This window comes from Mauremys mutica, chromosome 5, assembly GCF_020497125.1.
Source record: "Mauremys mutica isolate MM-2020 ecotype Southern chromosome 5, ASM2049712v1, whole genome shotgun sequence".
NCBI lineage: Eukaryota > Metazoa > Chordata > Testudines > Geoemydidae > Mauremys > Mauremys mutica.
In genome coordinates this window covers 75,146,968-75,165,445 of record NC_059076.1, presented here as the reverse complement: position 1 = coordinate 75,165,445, position 18,478 = coordinate 75,146,968, and the positions used below count along the sequence as shown (strand labels likewise).

Below are 18,478 nucleotides of genomic sequence, written 5' to 3'. Positions count from 1 at the left end.
AGGTAAACTTTCAAACCACACAATGTCTGGAGTGAATAGTTACACTACATTTAGTGGGCTATAGAGCCTTTTATCTAGAGGTCAGTGTTTCAAATTCAGCTCAACAGTGATGCAAAGTCATTATGATCCAATATCAGTTTAGTAATCCATGGGAAAGAGTTGGTGACCTCAGCCCAGCCCCTAATGGATGTTCAGATCATAGCTGGCATGCCTTCTTATCCATTGCTGCAAAGAAGCCAAAGATTGAATAAGTATGGTGCCTGATTCATCCTCTCACACAGAAGTCTTGGGTGAATACCCTCTGGTCCTGATGAATTATTACTGTATAATTTAATCAATTTGTTCCAAAAACATCCTCTATTGACACCTCAATCTGGGGAAGTTCCTTAGATTTGTCACCTAAAAAGAATAGCTCAAATATGAGACTCTCCCTCATATTCTTTGTAGTGAAGAGAGAGGCGGAGAAGCTAAATATATTCTTTGCAACAGCTTTATTTTCCTTGAGTGCTCTGCTAGCACCTCAATTGTCCAGTGGCCCCCATGGATTGTTTGGTGGGCTTCCTGCTTCTAATGTAGTTCACAAAAATCTTGCTGTAGGTTTTTACCTTCTGTTAGTTGCTCTTCAAATTCTTTTTGGCCTGCCTAATTACACTTTTATACTTGACTTACCAGAATTTATGTGCCTTTCTATTTTCCTCAGTAGGATTTGACTTCCAATTTTTTTAAAGATGTCTTTTTGTCTCTAATGGCCTCTTTTACTCTGCTGTTTAGCTATGGTGGTATTGTTTTGGTACTCTGCCAATTTTTTAAAAAAAGGAATACACATTTAGTTTGAGCTTCTATTATGGTATTTTTTTAAAGTTGCCATGCAGCTTGCAAGCATGTCACTCTTGTGACTGTTCCTTTTGATTTCTGTTTAACCTTATCCTTACATCAGTAGTAATTGCAGAAGAGTGTCTATTAGTGTTCTTTGAACAATATAATGAAACTTGGTTTGGGCCTTATATTTTCCAGAAAACATTAAATTAAAAACCCCAACAGTCTTGGGAACAGATTCGAAACACAACTTTCATTATCACATTCTCCTCACAAGTATCAGTGACACTGAGAAGCACTCTTAACTGTTAGCTCAGGTACAGCCATATAAACAAACAAGTACTCCTCTTCTGCAAAACCCCCATAACTTCACTGGAGGAGAAAGAAATTGGGATGGAGTGGCAGTAGTTGCTATAGCTACAGATACTATTGTGAAGAACACAAATAATAAATACAAATGTCCATGCCATGCTTGTGGCATTGAGAAACTTAATCCTCAGAACAGGTGGTGTGATAAATGACGCAGGGGTAGCTCCCTTTTATGGACACCCAGCCAGCCAGTTAGCTGTAAAATCCCTCTTGGTGTCTGTTCTATGCTTGCTTTACCTACAAAGGGTTAACAAGTCCACAGGTAAAAGAAAAGGGGTAGGCACCTGGCCAAAAGAGCCAATGGGAAGGCTAGAGCTTTTTAAAATTGGGAAAGGAGCTTTCCCTTTGTGTCTTTTGTGTCTCTCCAGAAAAGAGGGGAACAGAGGGCAGCCAGGTATGAGAAATCATCAGATCATAACTAGAATTACTTATTTGAACCCCCCCCCAAATATGTAAGTAAATTACAAATGTTTAGATAGACATGATCAGGTTTATTTCTTATTTTGGCATGTGGATCTCTGTGGTAACCCCAGATGCTTTTGTTTGCTTGTAACCTTAAAGCTGAACGCCCAAGAAAGCTATTTTGGGTGCTTAATTTTCGGAATTGCTCTTTTAAAATCTAGCAAAAGCCTAAGTTCCAGATGTATTTTGTTTCCTTTTTGTGTTTAATACAATTTACCTTTTTTAAGAACAAGATTGGATTTTTGGTGTCCTAGAGGTTTGTGCATGTTGTTTGAATAGCTGGGGGCAACAGCTAATTACCTTTGTTTTCTTTCTCAGCTCTTCCACAGATGGGGTGTGTGTGAAAGGGCTTGAGGGTACCCCACAGGGAGGAATTCCCAAGTGTTCCTTCCTGGGTCCAAGGGGGATTTTTGCATTTGGGTGGTGGAAGCATTTACCAAGCCAAGGTCACAGAGAAGCTGTAACCTTGGGAGTTTAATAGAAGCCTGGAGTGGCAAGTATAAATTTTTAAAATCCTTGTGGTCCCCCACTTTCTGTACTCAAAGTGCCAGAGTGGGGATTCAGTCTTGACAGGTGGTCTATCACTGGCATTAGTTTTTGTTCATGAAAACAAGAGGTTATGGTAACTGATCATGATATAAGGAAAATATACTTAAAGCTTTACATTCAGAGAGTTCTTAGAAAAATGTGAGCTATCTTCTAATCTGACAGAGAAAATCTGAAATTTCATATGTTTAGTAGAAGCAGCAAAGAATCCTGTGGCACCTTATAGACTAACAGACGTTTTGCAGCATGAGCTTTCGTGAGTGAATACCCACTTCTTCGGATGCAAGTCATATGTTTAGTGTCCATCATTAAAGTTTATAGCCCATAACAGTTTGCTTTTCTTCATGTCTATATAATCTAGTTATTTTTAAAAGGCTAAATTACCTGAAATTCTACTTATCTGAAGATATCAGGGCAGATCGTCAGCTGGTAAGAATGGTCATAGCTCCACGTGCTCCTGTGGACCTATGAAAATTTACATCCTGATGCAAGAGGCTTACTCCTGGGTCTCATGCCTCCAGCATAAATCATATAGGAAGCTCTCCTACCTCTTAAGATTTTTGATCCTCAGACATCTATAGCTTGCTTCAGGGGTCTGCCCTATTGATCATGTTTCAGCTTCAGGATGAAAGGACCTCCTAATCTTTAATTGCATATAAAAATGCAGGGCCAGAGTTTATTTGAAATGGATACAAGAGCATCTAAATCACTCCTGAACAAGGACTAGATTCAGGACAAATGAGTGCTCCTTTGATGACTCCACTATATATCTCTTCATCATTCAAGCCCCACACTCTGCAGAGAGAAGGGTGAGTGAATGAGTGAGAATCCTGGGAGCTGTTGTCCAGAGGGAAGCAGAGTTACATATCTAGACCAGGCTCTTTCACTGTATGGGTCTAACCAGTATCTTGGTGGGACTTGGAACTTCAGGTTGAAAAATACTTCTCATTTTAAGACCTGGCTTACAACTGCTTATAATTTTTCTAATCTTTAACAGTTTGACCTGAAATTGTCCATGCTAGGTATCTGCCTCCAACTGATATTACTCCCGGGGCTATTCTGTGCCAAAAAACTAAAAATGCCTACGCCAAATAATTAAAAATTCTGCAAACAATATTTTAAAATCGCTGCCGCGGAGGAAAGACCCTTCACTGAAATGCCGACTATGGCACCGGCAGCCGATTGAGCTGCCACTGAAGTCCTGGCACTGTCGACGGCGGCAGCTCAATTGTTGCCGCTGTCTTTGGCGGCATTTCAGTGGAGGGTCCTTCCTCCACGGCAGCAATTGAACTGCCGCCGAAGACAGTGACAGGACTTCGGCGGCAGCTCCTTCGAATCGGGCCTAAAGCTGGCCCTGCTTCCAGCAGTGTCTTCTATAGATATAAAATAAGTCAGAATGGGAACATTTTGATTTTAGTGAAACAAAATACCAAAATCTTTCACTCAACCTGAAACCATTTTTTGGGGAGGGAGAGGAATTTTGTTTTGTGAGCAATTTTGATTTTTTTTGTGGCTTTGTTCTTTTTTGGAGTAGGAAAAAAATGAAATCATGTAATTTCTCACAAAAATCCAGCTCCAGGCCAGCTATATTTAAGTTTTCCCAGGCTAAAAAATTATTACAACTTCTTTATTGGGCAGCTCTAATGCCTCCATACTTTGGAGTAGAGCCTTGACATTTGTCAGAGGGGTCTTCTTGCTATCTGGGATGTACCTTTTGCCATCTCTGTGAAAATTCACCCAAATTTCGCCAAGTTATGAGTTTCTGAAAAAAAATCACAGTTCATATGTGCTCAATACAGACTTTGTCAACTACAGTATCTGAAGATTCTGACTGACCTAAGATGGACTTTCCCTGAAACTGCTGCATCTGGCAGCTAGGATCCATCTAGGTCAGGAGTGGGCAACCTTTCAGAAGTGGTGCCGAGTCTTCATTTATTCACTCTAATTTAAGGTTTCACGTGCCAGTAATAAATTTTAACGTTTTTAGAAAGTCTCTCTCTATAAGTCTATAAACTATTGTATGTAAAGTAAACAAGTTTTTTAAAATGTTTAAGAAGCTTCATTTAAAATTAAATTAAAATGCAGATCTTATTAGTTTAGTGCAGTGGTTCTTAACCTGGGGTGCACACACCCCCTGGGGCAGGGCCGGTGCAAGGATATTTTGCATCCTAAGCAAAACTTCCACCTTGTGCCCGCCTTGCACATTGATTCATTGAGGGGCAAATCCCGACGAGCCTTTATAGCCCCAGGGGTCAGCTGTGCCCAGGGGCTGCTCCCCAGACCAGGTTCCCCCCTCCCCACCCTCTGAACTCCCTTGGAGGGTGCACAGCCCCCACACGAGCCCTCCTCACCCCACCTCAGTGGCCCCCACCCCGAGTCCACTCACTGGCTTTGCTGGGCTTGGGCCGCCACAGCAGCTCGGCAGGGAGGAGCCGCCTTCCAGAGGCACCAGAGAGCCAGAGCGTCCCGCTTGCGGCAGCAGCAGCAAGCCCCAGCCACAGAGAAGCCAGCGCGGTGCAGGGCGGCAGCACACCTGCAAAGGCGGCAGTGCCACTAGTGGGGAGCAGCCGTGACCCCCCCACCCCTCCTGCCCAGGCTGCAGCCTGGCAACCCCCCAGGGGCTCTTGCAGGCTGCAGTGGATGTATGCGGGGGCCAGCCCTCATGCGCCCCCCAGCTCCCTCCTCACCAAGGGTTACCATATTTCAACAATCAAAAAGAGGGGAGAGCCCTGCTCTAGCCCCGCCCCCATCCACTCCCTCCCACTTCCTACCCCGACTGCCCCCGTCAGAACCCCCAACCCCCTCCCTGCCCCCTGACTGCCCCCTCCTGAGACCCCCACCCACCCTAACTGCCCCCCTAGAACCCTACCTCCTACCTGTCCTCTGACTGCCCCAACCCTTATCCACACCACCACCCCCAGACAGACCCCCAGAACTCCCGACCCATCCAATCCTCCCCCTGCTACGTGACTGCTCCCTGGGAGTCCCCCTACCATGCCCATGCCAGTCAGATGCTGGCTCCACATGGAAGCAAAACTCCACGTGGAGTGCTGAGGCAGCGGGTGGGGGAGCAGCTCACACTCCCAGGAGCTGCAGAACCCGAGCACAGTGAGGGGGGAAGCCAGGGGGTGCCCCTGCCCAGGCTGCGGCCCGGTGCCCCCCCGGGGGGCTCCTGCAGTGGATACATGCGGGTGGTGGTCCCCATGCGCCCCCCAGCTTCTCCCTCGCCGTGCTTAGGCTCTGCAGCTCCTGGGAGCATGAGCCGCTGCTGCTGCCCCTCCCTCAGCAGGCTCAGGGCCCCGTGCCCCGACAGCTCACACTCCCAGGAGCTGCAGAACCCGAGCACGGTGAGGGGGGAGCCAGGGGGTGCGCCTGCCGCCTGTCTGGGGTCCAGCCGCCGGCTCTGCTCAACCTCCTGCCGGCTGAGTGAATGGAACCCCAGGCCGGCAGCCACATGGCAGGCAAAATCGGCACGCATGCCACAGGTTGCTGACCCCTGATCTAGGTACAGGTCAGAAGGGTATATAACCAGTAAATCACAGAGGATACACGCACAATGTCTTTGTGTATTAATATACTTAATTATCCTAGTATTTCATTCAGTGCACCCACATATGAATAGTGTCTAGAGCACTGGAAGGCAGGGCCTGAGCTCATTTTATTTCATAAAAAATATTTGGGAAGTACTGCTGCCCAGATTGTCCCTTTAGAGGAGTCTCACTCACGGATGTAAATGTAATTCAAGGGATGTATAAAAGAGATAAAGAAGAACACCACCTTAAGCACTGTAAGTAAGATCAGTGTTAAACCACAAAGAAATGGGAGAATATGAGCTCCGCTTCTGTGGAAACATGTTTTGTAAGACCAAGGAACCAAAACAAGGTTCCTCCCTATGATCTCTTCCGCTTACATTCAGATGAGTGAGGACATGCAGCTGCTTTTGCCTAAAATCCAGATTGAAAAATTCATAAATTAGACAGTAGAAACTGCTCTGCCTCAGATAATATAAGACTTGACATGACCTAACTGTCAGCCAGCCAGGTCATAGCAGTGAAAAATGCAGTTAGACAGCCCTTTAGGTATGGCTTTAACGAGATAATTTCTCAATGAATTAGCATCAAAGAGACAAAAGCTGAATGGACTTTCTCAGGCCTTTATGTCTGCTTCAAGTAGAATCTCAGGAGCTTTTAAAGCTTAGGGTGTGGCGAGAGGTCTCCTCGGGATGGGCATGGAAAAAACATGGAGCTCTATTTTACAAAAGAACGTCAGACAAGACTGAAGCACCAACTTATCACTGCAAAGGTTATGTCATCAGCCTGTAATTAATTAAGTGCCTCCTAAACCCATAAGAGCTTTTGTAAGTTTATTGTCTTTCTCTTGTGAAATCTGTGCTATATTTTGATCCAAGTTCCCTTTGGACTTAGTGCCAATATAAAAATAGCCATACTGGGTTAGACCAAAGGTCCATCTAGCCCAGTAGCCTGTCTTCCAATAGTGGCCATGCCAGGTGCCCCAGAGGGAATGAACAGAACAGGTAATAATCAAGTGATCCATCCCCGTGGCCCATTCCCAGCTTCTGGCAAACAGAGGCTAATGACACCATCCCTGCCCATCTTGGCTAATAGCCATTGATGGATCTATCCTCCACGAACTTATCTAGTTCTTTTTTGAACCCTGTTATAGTCTTGTCCTTCACAACATCCCCTGGCTAAGAGTTCTACAACTCCATAACCGCAATGGTTGACTGTACGTTGTGTGAAGAAATTCTTCCTTCTGTTTGTTTTAAACCTGCTGCCTCTTAATTTCATTTGGTGACCCCTAGTTCGTGTGTTATGAGAGAGTAAACAACATTTCCTTATTTACTTTTTCCACACCAGTCATAATTTCATAGACTTCAATCATATCCCCCCTTTAATTATCTCTTTTCCAAGCTGAGACGTCCCAGTCTTATTAATCCTCCTCATATGGAAACTGTTCCAGACCCCGATCATTTATGTTGCTATTTTCTGTACCTTTTCCAATTCCGATACATCTCTTTTAAGAAGGGCGACCACATATGCACACAGTATTCAAGATGTGGGCATATCATTGGTTTATATAGAAGCAATATAATATTTTCTGTCTTATCTATCTCTTTCTAATGATTCCCAACATTCTGTTAGCTTTTTTGACAGTCGCTGCACATTGAGTGGATGTTTTCAGAGGACTATCCACAATGACTCCAAGATCTCTTTCTTGAGTAGTAACAGCTAATTTAGAACCCATCATTTCATATGTATATTTGGGATTATTTTTTCCATTGTGCATTTAGTTTGCATTTATCAACACTGAATTTCATCTACTTTTTTTTTTTTGCCCAGTCACCCAGTTTTGTGAGAACCCTTTGCAACTCTTCGCTTTGGACTTAACTATCTTGCGTAGTTTTGTATCATCTGCAAATTTTGCCACCTCACTACTTACCCCTTTTTCCAGATAATTTATGAGTATGCTGAATAGTATTGGTCCCAGTACAGACTCCTGGGGGACAGCACTATTTACCTCTCTCCATTCTGAAATCTGACTATTTATTCCTACCCTTTGTTTCCTATCTTTTAACCAGCTACTGATCCATGAGAGGACTTTCTCTCTTATCCCATGATTTACTGAAGAGCCTTTGGTGAGGGACCGTGTCAAAGGCTTTCTGAAAAATCTAAGTACACTGTATCCATTGGATCACCCTTGTTGACCCTCTCAAATAATTCTAGTAGATTGGAGAGGCATGATTTACCTTTACAAAAACCATGTTGACTCTTCCCCAACAAATCATGTACATCTATGCGTCTGATAATTCTGTTCTTTACTATAGTTTCAACCAGATTGCCTGATACTGCCATTAGGCTTACTGGCCTGTAATTGCCAGGATCACCTCTGGAGACTTAAAAAAATGGCGTCACATTAGCTATCCTCCGGTCATCTAATACAGAAGCTGATTTAAACGATAGGTTATATACCATCGTTGTTAGTTCAGCAATTTCACATTTGAGTTCCTTCACAACTCTTGAATGAATATCATCTGGTCCTGGTGACGTTACGTATTACTGTTTAATTTATCAATTTGTTCCCAAACTTACACTAATGACACCTCAATCTGGGGCAGTTTCTCAGATTTATCACCTAAAAAGAATGGCTCAGATTAGGGAATCTTCCTCACATCCTCAGCCGTGAAGACGAATGCAAATAATTTATTTAGTTTCCCTGTAATGGCCTTCTCATCCTTGAGTGCTCCTTTAGCATCTCAGTTGTCCAATGGGCCCCCGGTTGTTTAGCAGGCTTCCTGCTTCTGATGTACTTAAAAAAGTATAGAGACAAGCTTGCTAAATGTTTCTTTGAACGTTATTGGGAATCTCTCTGTCCCCTATGTTTTTATATGGCTGCCCACCACTTCCATGTAAAATAGACTGAACTCCCTAAAGAACTACATGGAATCTCTAGCTCTTCTTCCTTTTCTAGTTATGGAAAGATATACAACTATCCCGAGTATTTATTTTTAAAGGGTTGTGGGAGAGGAGGCAATGTTTGATGTTGCAAATGTCATTCTGTTTATGATGGAAAAGCTGAGCCACTAATCCGCTCTCTTTAAAAAAACAAACAAACCCAACAACTAAGTATGAGGCCGATCATGATTGTAGAATAATAATTTATCTTCTACAACTTACTTTAGGACTGTGTTGGGTATTTGTTCTTTCTCAAGGGGGATTAAATAATGTGAGAAACACTCATACAGAAGTTTAGGATGATTACATCTGAGTGGTTCTCATCTTTTCCATTTGTTTTAGTTGTCTGAGCAGAAGGCAAAGAACTACTTTTCTCTATTTCTGGCTGTCATCTCAGCAATTTGGACAAAATATTCTGCATTATTGTTTGCTCACCACAGATTGAAATCCAGTAAAAATACATGACATTACTGATTACCAGTCACAATAAAAATCAAACAATAAAATCTAGGTTAGGACTCAGAACTTCTAGGCATGAGAATTTCAAATGGGTTTGTTTTCTTACATCATCTCTTGACATAAGTGTCAATGTTTATTTTATTGAGAGGACTACTATGAATATCAATTACTACTTTAGGTTATAACATTGATTTACAAACATTTTCAGTTCAGTTTGTGTTTTTCTTTAGATGTCATTCAATAGAATCCATTTAGAAGTCAATAGTTGCTGACTTACCACACAGTTGCTATAGTTATCTTGTATTCTAAATAGAGTGGAAACTGTTGCTTTTATAGCTATTACTACGTGGTAACTGCTTTAAATGGCTACTAGTGACTATGCAAGGTTTTTCAAGTTGTTTTAGCAATAAGAAATTGATCTGAGTAACTACTTTTTGCCTCACTCATTTGTTCCTAAGACATGGTAACAAAACTGCCAATTTAACACCAATCAGTTTGTATTAGTGACCCCTTAATATTACTTTAATCCTCCAGTAGAAAACTTTTTAACTTAGATGCAAACCATTTAATAAACACATTTTATAAAATGGAGAAAATGGTTACTTAAAGATTCCAAGGCATGGAGAAAATATTTCTTATCTTGTGGGGAAAAAAAACCAAAACGGATTGAACAGATTTTTTAAATGAAAAAGGATCTTTTTTCCAGAATGTAAGCATCAAATATTGCCCCCTTTTTTTAAAACAATGCATCAACGTTTATGTAGCATAGCAAGAGGACTGAATGTAAGTGAATTTTCATTTGTACTGATCTATAAAAGCATCTTATAAATTGATTTTCTGTTCTAGTAGCAGAAAGTATTTCAATTTGCAAACAAAGGAAAGTGAACATGGAACACTCATTGAACTAGGCTCCAAGTTTTGTTGATTGTGCGCATACAGTTATATTTCCTGGATAAGCATAATTGCATTTCTCTCATTGCATTTATAAAAGCAAGCTTTTAGTTTAGCAATTATCCAAGACTCTTATGGCTAAAAATTGTGTTCTTCACAACTAACCATTTCAAAAAGGAAAACAGCTCGATCAGCACAGGGTAACTTTTAACTGAGCAGAATACTAATAGTAATGAGAGTGACCATATGGTGGACTGTTTACCAGGCACATATATGCTAGCATAGGACTTAATCCAGTTCCTACTGGAATCAATGAAAATAGTCCTATTGACTTTAAAGGGAGATTGATCAAGGCTACATAGAGGTGGCTTGGGTTGGGTTGGATGAGGGGCTAGAATACCCAGAATTGATGGCCACCACAGCCTGTATAGAGGTTGCATAGTGGTATCTACCATTATGCCAGTTTATGGAAATATAATAGCAACATGGAAGGATTAAGTTTACAGTGCTGCATTCCTCCCAGTTTGGGAGGAAAATGCCTTTCTGCCCACAATCCTTTCATAGTGCCCTCTATGAACCAGCATTGCTTAGAATTGCTCTCAAATATTCTGTACTCATGTTTGCTGCCCCCCATCCCGACTTCCCCCCACCACTAATCTTTCCTTTTGATAATTATTTGCACAGGCTTCACCGGATGATATCTTGCCAAATATGAACCAACACCAAAGAGAACAACACTAAGGCTATGGCTCTATTGAGACAGGGGATGTAATTTACAGTTCACATAGACGTACCCATGCTAGCTTTAATCTAGCTAGCTCATTAAAACTAGCAGTAAGCGCACAGTTGCACAGTCTTCAGCACCACCTGTAAAGCCCATCTGGATCCTGGCTACGAACTCACATTTCTAATCCCTGTTGAAATCCATGCTATTACAACCTTACTGCTATTTTTAGAGAGCTGTCTAGCTTAAAGCTAGCACAGGAACATTTAAATGAGCTGAGAACTACCGCCCTCATTGCAGTATAAATGTAGGCACCTTTTAAATATTTTTTTCTTCTAAGTTGGGTTAGTCAGGTTTCCCCCGTTCTCCAGGATGGGTAAAAGTTAGGAGTGCTTATACCTTAACTTTTACACTCTTTCATATATGCACACCAGATAGACTATGAACTAGTGGCTGAACCTTGCAGTCCTTATTCAAGGTCAAATGCTGGAGAAGCATGTAAGTTATATTGTGGTTGGTGGACCAAAAGAGTGTCCACGGTATCCATAGGCCTGACCCTCTGGGTAGGCCAAGGCCTCTGTAACAGCTGGTAGGTTGACATAGGATAGGAGGAGGAGAACTTCTTAGAACCTCTGCTTAGAGCCCATTAAATAACGTCGACTCTTCCTTAAAACCTTTCACTATTGCTACCACTCCACCCATGGCAGCAAATTCCCACTAACTTAGAAAGGGCACTGTCATTCTGTACCTCTGTGTTCTTTAACCATGCTCAGAGCAGGTCTGGATGAAAAAATAATAAGAATGCGGTCAGCTATCAGCACTCCCACTCTTGTTACTACTAATGGAATGATGCCAGCGGTAGCAATGGTGGGAAAAGCATCTTATGAGACAAGGGCTCAGTCAAGTCTTGAATAGCCAGAAGGGTGACAGGGAAAGAAAGGAGGACAGCATTTGGCCTTCAGTCTTGAAAACTGAAATGACTGTGAGGTTTGTCTGATTTCAGTGTAGTTATAGCTGTGTGAGTCCCAGGACATTAGAGATACAAGGTGGTAATATCTTTTATTGGATGAACTTCTGTTCTTGAAAGAGAAGCTTTCAAGCTACACAGTGCTCATCAGGTCTGGGAAAGGTACTCAGAGTATCACAGATAAATCCAAAGTGGAACAGATTAGCATAGGTAATTCACACATTTTGTAAGAAACCATTCAAGGTGAAGTGGTCAATTAACACCACTGCAGTCACAAGACAAAGAAGTCCCTGAAATCCATCCATAGGACAGCAATCAAATAAGCAGACAAAGGGGGTGCCATCATAATTCTCAACCAGGATGTCTATGTTAACAAGGCAAATCAACAACTTTCTACTATAAAGAACTCAAACACAACCCCACACCACAATTCACCAGGAATTTAAGTATACCATCAAATCTTTTCCCAAACAACTCCAAGAGAAACTCTATAACCTCATTCCTCACAAACCCATCCCAGGTATCTTCTACATGCTTCCAAGGGTACACAAACAAGGGAACCCAAGCATCTCCATCATATCTGGCCATGGCACTCCTACTGAAGGAATATCAGGGTTCATAGAAACCATCCTCAAACCACTCATTACAGAAAAAGTCCAGCTTATTCCAGAACACAACCGATTTTCTCCAGAAACTGCAACATTAACAACCTTCCTCAGAACACTATCATTCCCACCATGGACGTCACCTCCCTCTGCAACAACATCCCTCACAATGACGGCATAGCTGGCTGCAACAAATATCTGCAAGACAATGGACAACACTCAGATATCCACCCTAAACACATTGCCAACCTCATCCATTTCATCTTCACCCATAACAATTTTATATTCAACAACACACACTTTGTCCAAACCATGGGAATAGCCATGGCTCCCCAGGATGACTCCCCAAAATGCCAATCTCTTCACCTAGCGGAGGACTTTCTGGATAAAGGCACAACAAACCCAATGATATACCTGGGATATATCAATGATATTTTCATCCTCTGGACAGACTACCTAAACTCCTTCAGATATTTCCATCACAACATCAATGACTGCCACCCTTCCATCAAACTCTCTCTAGAATACTCCTGCAACAGTATCAACTTCATGGACACCATGATGAGCTACAACAATTGAACCCTGCAGACAACTATATACAAGAAACCAATGGATCACCACCCTTACCTACCAGTAAGGTCACTTACCAGTAATCATACAAAACAAACCAAGAAATCTCTTATCTACAGCTATGCATTCAGATTCACTGAATATGGTCCCAGGAGAAAGTATGAGATATACACCTTAAGACGCTTAAAACCACCTTCACCAAACAAGAGAAGTAGATTGCATCATGGAATGAGCCTCCCAAATACTTGTTTCAATACAGAAACCCTGCCCTCCAACTACATGCTCCTACTTGTCACCTATTGATCCACACTGGAACCCATACAAGGTACCAACTGTACTTGAAGGGGACCATATCCTGAAAGGAATCTTTTCCAACCCCCCCTCTTCAAATAACACCCAACCTTGCCAAACTCACTATCAGAAGCAAGCTCTACAGAACAAGACATACCAACTCAAAGTGGCACCTGACCCTGCCAGAATAATAGATGCAAAACCTGCAGACATATCTCCACTGCTACAATGATCAATGCCTGCCCCTACCACACACCTTTCAAAATCCTTGGGTCTTACATATGCCTATCACAACATGTGGTATACTAAATGACCCAATAACAATTACATTTGGTGGAGCCAGTCACTGCACACTTGAATGAACTCGTGCAGAAAAATGATAAAAGACAAAAACATGCTATAATTCATAGGCGAACACTTTTCACAAAGTGATCACTCCATATCTGATCTCTCAGTCCTCATCTTCAAAAAAAAAACGACACAACACAAAAGAGAAGCCTGGGAGGTTAAATTCATAATTTTGCTAGACTTTAAAAATCATCGTCTTAAAACAGACACTGGATTTGTGGTTTATAACAATAATCTGGAATCTGCTAACCCTGTTTTTTGTCCTATGACTGCAGAGGTGTTAACTGTCACTTCACCTTGAATGGTCTCTTACAGTGTGTGTTAACTACTTATGCTAAACAACATGTCCCATGTTGTATTTAGCTGTGATACTCTGAGCACCTTTTCCAGACTCTGAAGAAAAACTTTCGAGCTACTCAGAGATTGTCTCTTTCAAGAACAGAAGTTAATCCAATAAGTGATATTACCTCACTCACCTTGTCTCTCTAGTTTCTCTAGAACAAAAAGAATCTTAAGAATGGTATTGGTCTATTACTAGATGAATATGGTAGATTTATCACTAATAATGCAGAAAGGGCAGACGTGTACAGTTTTTTTTCTATAGTTGGAAAAAAACCCCCAGATGTCACACGATAACACTTTCCATGGCAGAGGTGCTTAATGACTTCTTTGTTTCAGTTTCTCACCAAGAAGGTTGGTGGCAAGTGGACATCTAACATAGTGAATGACAGTGAAAATGAGGTATGATCAGAGTCTAAAATAGGGAAAGTACAAGCCAAAAATTACTTAGACAAGTTAGATGTCTTCAAATCACCAGAGCCTGATGAAATGCATCCTAGAATACTCAAGGAGCTGACTGAGGCGATATCGGTGCCATGAGCAATTATTTTTGAAAAGTCATGGAAGACGGGAGACATTCCAGAAGACTGGAAAAGGGCAAATATAGTGCCCATCTATAAAAAGGGAAGTAAGGACAACCTGGGGAATTACAGTCCACTCAGCTTAACTTCTGTATCCAGAAACATAATGGAGCAAATAATTGAGCAATCAATTTGCAAGCACCAAGAAGATAATAAGGTGATAAATAACAGTCAGCATGGATTTGTCAAGAATAAATTGTGTCAAACCAACCTGATAGCTTTCTTTGACAGGGTAACAAGCCTTGTGGATAGGGGGGAAGCAGTAGACGTGGTATATCTTGACTTTAGTAATGTTTTTGATACTGTCTCGCATGACCTTCTCATAAACCAACTAGGGAAATACAACCTAGATGGAGCTACTATAAGGTGGATGCATAACTGGTTGAAAAATTATTCCCAGAGTAGTCATCAGTAGTTCACAGTCACGCTGATAGGGCATAACGAATGGGGTCCCACAGGGATTGGTTCTGGGTCTGATTCTGGACAAACTGGAAAAATAGTCTGAAGTAAATGGGCTGAAATTCAATAAGGACAAATGCAAAGTACTTCACTTAGGAAGGAACAATCAGATGCACACATACAAAATGGGAAATGACTGCCTAGAAAGGAGTACTGCGGAAAGGGATCTGAGGGTCATGGTGGACCTCAAGCTAAATATGAGTCAACAGTGTAACGCTGTTGCAAAAACAGCAAACACAATTCTGGGATGTATTAGCAGAAGTAATGTAAGCAAGACACGAGAAGTAATTCTTCTGCTCTACTCCACACTGATTAGACCTCAACTGGAGTATGGTGTCCAGTTCTGGGCACCACATATCAGGAAAGATTTGGACAAATTGAAGGAAGTCCAGAGAAGAGCGACAAAAATGATTAAAGGTCTAGAAAACATGACCTATGAGGGAAGATTGAAAACATTGTGTTTGTTTATTCTGGAGAAGAGAAGATGGAGAGGGGACATGATAACAGTTTTCAAGTACTGTTACAAGGAGGAGGGAGAAAAACTGTTCTTAACCTCTGAAGATAGGACAAGAGGCAATGGGCTTAAATTGCAGTAAGGGAGGTTTAGGCTGGACATTAGGAAAAACCTCCTGTCAGAGCGGAACACTGGAATAAATTGCCTAGGGAGGTTGTGGAATCTCCATCATTGGGGATTTTTAAGAGCAGATTGGACAAACGTGTAAGGGATGGTCTAGATAATACTTAGTGCTGCCTTGAGTGCAGGGGACTGGACTAGATGACGTCTCGAGGTCCCTTCCAATTCTATGATTCCACTAGTATCTCAGAGTGATGTTAAAGAGTAGCTACTTAAGTTAGACGTATTAAAATTGGAAGGTCTAGATAACTTGCATCCCGGAGTTTTAAAAGAGCTGGCTGATGATCTCATTGAAACATTAATGTTGATTTTCAATAAGTCTTGGAACCGTGGAGAAGTTCCAAAAGACTGCAAACAAACTAATGTTGTGTCAATATATATAAAAAAGGATAAATGGGATGACCTGGGTAATTATAGGCTCATCAGCCTGACATTGACCCTGGGCAAGATAATGAAGCAGCTGATATGGGACTCGATTAATGAAGAATTAAAGGAAGATAATATAATTAATGTCAATAACATGGATTTATGGAAAGTAGATCCTGCCAAACTAACTTGATTTCTTTTATGATATTATAAGTTTGGTTGATTAAGTGTATTACATCAACACTGTTACTTTTGACTTCTGTAAGGCATTTGATTTGTTACCTCATGACATTTTGATTAAAAAACTAGAATATAAAAATTCACATGGTACACATTAAATGGATTAAAAAGCTGGATAAGTCTCAATATATAACTAAATGGGGAATCATAATTATTGGGTGTTGTTTCTTGGGGGGGGATCTCAGAGGGATCAGTTTGTGACCCTATGCTATTTAATAATCATATCAATAACCCGGTAGAAGACAAAAAATCATAACTGATACAGTTTGTAGATGACTCAGACACTGGGGGGAATGGTAAATAATGAAAAGACAGCTCAAAGATCTGAGCAATATTGCTTGTTTGGTAAGCTGGACAAGCAAACAATATGCATTTTTAATATAGCCAAATATAAGCATATACATCTAGGAAAAAAGACTGTCAGCCATACATACAGAATGGAGGACTCTATCCTGGAATCTCTGAAAGAGATTTTGGGGTCATGGTGGATAATTAGCTGAACATGAGCTCCTAGTGCAACACTGAGGCCAAAAGGGCTAATGAGACCTATGGATGCACAAATAGGGGGTTAGGAGTAGGAATAGAGAAGTTATTTTACCGCCATATTTGGCATTGTTGCAACCGTTACTGGACTTATACACAACTGCGTCTAGTTATGAGGTCCACAATTCAAGAAAGGTGTTGATAAATTGGGGAGGGTTCAGAGAAGAGACAAGAATGATAAAAGGATTAGAAAATATGCCACATAGGGTACGTCTATACTGCAGCTGGGATGCTCCCAGCTCAGGGAGACAGACTCGTGTTAGCGGGGCTTGAGATAGTACAGTGAAAATATTGCAGCTCTCTTTGGAGTTCAGGCTCTCAAGTGTAGGGGGTCATGTGAGCTTAAGAGCCTAAGCCACAACAGTCACACTGCTATCTATAGTGCATTAGATCAAACCCCACTAGCATGAGTCTGTATAACCAGGCTGAAGGCTTGCTCCCAGTTGCAGGGTAGACATACCCATTTTCATGCTGGCAGATCAGGTGCCAGTTGATTCCAAGCTCTGATGCCTCACTGAATGCTTAGAAATGCACAGCTGGAAACCAGTCTTGTTTACCTGTGTGGTAGCATTATCAAAATAAATATGCTGCATGTATTATTCTCACTCAGCTCTACCCTATGTTATACTGTAACAGCAAACATTCACACTGTATATACCCTTGTAATTAATGAGAAATGAGAAAGATGCCTTGTGTAATGCAAATGATGGTCTCTTACAAGATTATGTTAAATCCTGTTCATTAAATGCAAATGAGCCATTGTGTGAGATCAAGGATCAGACTTTGTTCAGTGCGTTCCTCTCCCTCCTCCACCACGTAATGAAGACGAGACCAGTGTGGAAACTGTTGTGGTCACTTGGTTTATCCAAGAAGAAGCTATAAATATGGACACAAGGAATAATTCATCATCTCTGGACTATTTGGATTCTAACAGGGCAGAATAACTGAATAAGATGGAGATCCTCAGAGTTACTCTGGGTAGCCCTAAAAGACATTTGGGAAACTGGCAGATTATAATTTAAAAAAGGTAGCAAAGATGTAGTAGACTGTACATGCATTTTACCTGCTTTAACCACTCAATAACTCATCCAATTTTCTTAGCTAATAAGCCTTTGTTAGTTAACTATAGAATTGGCTATCAGCATTGCCTTTAGTGTGACATCTAGGATGCAAATCAACCTGCATGATTGACTGGCCTCTTGGGACTGGTGTAACTTGAAAATATTGTGATTTTTGGTGTAAGTGATCATTTATCGCCTAGTCCAGCTTGCCTGGCATGACAGACTGGAGTGTCTCAGGGAACTTTCTGTGACTCCATTATAAAAGACTATTGTAGTACTTTGGGAGTTCACACTTGGTACTGGTTTGATGAAATCTAATTATAGAACATACCACCAATTTGGGGTGTCTGCCCTACTTTTGACAGTCTTCCCTGAGGTAGGCACTCATGGACATGAACCACTTCAGACAGTGACACACCCCTAGTGAACGATTCCAGGATCACAATTTATTAAGCTTAACAAAAAGAAGGTTAAGGGCTGACTTTATTACAGTCTATATGTGCCTACTCAGGGGAACAAACATTTGATAATGGGCTCTTCAATCTAGCAGAGAAAAGTATAACATGACAGGGCCAGAAGATTCAGGGGGCCTGGGGAAAAGCGGGGGAGTGGACATAAAAAGGCACCACCCACTGCGGCGCTTGTACTCACCAGGCAGCTCTCTGAGCTTGTGGTGGCGGTGGGTCCTTCCCTCGCTCTGCGTCTTCGGCAGCACTGAAGGACCTGCTGCCGAA

The 18,478-nt window shown here is 41.7% G+C and overlaps 1 protein-coding gene across 4 annotated transcripts in view; it reads right to left on the bottom strand.

Moving 5' to 3' along the window:
• Nucleotides 1-18,478, bottom strand: part of GALNTL6 (polypeptide N-acetylgalactosaminyltransferase like 6) — a 542,002-nt gene that overhangs the window by 412,972 nt on the left and 110,552 nt on the right. The window lies entirely within an intron of this gene.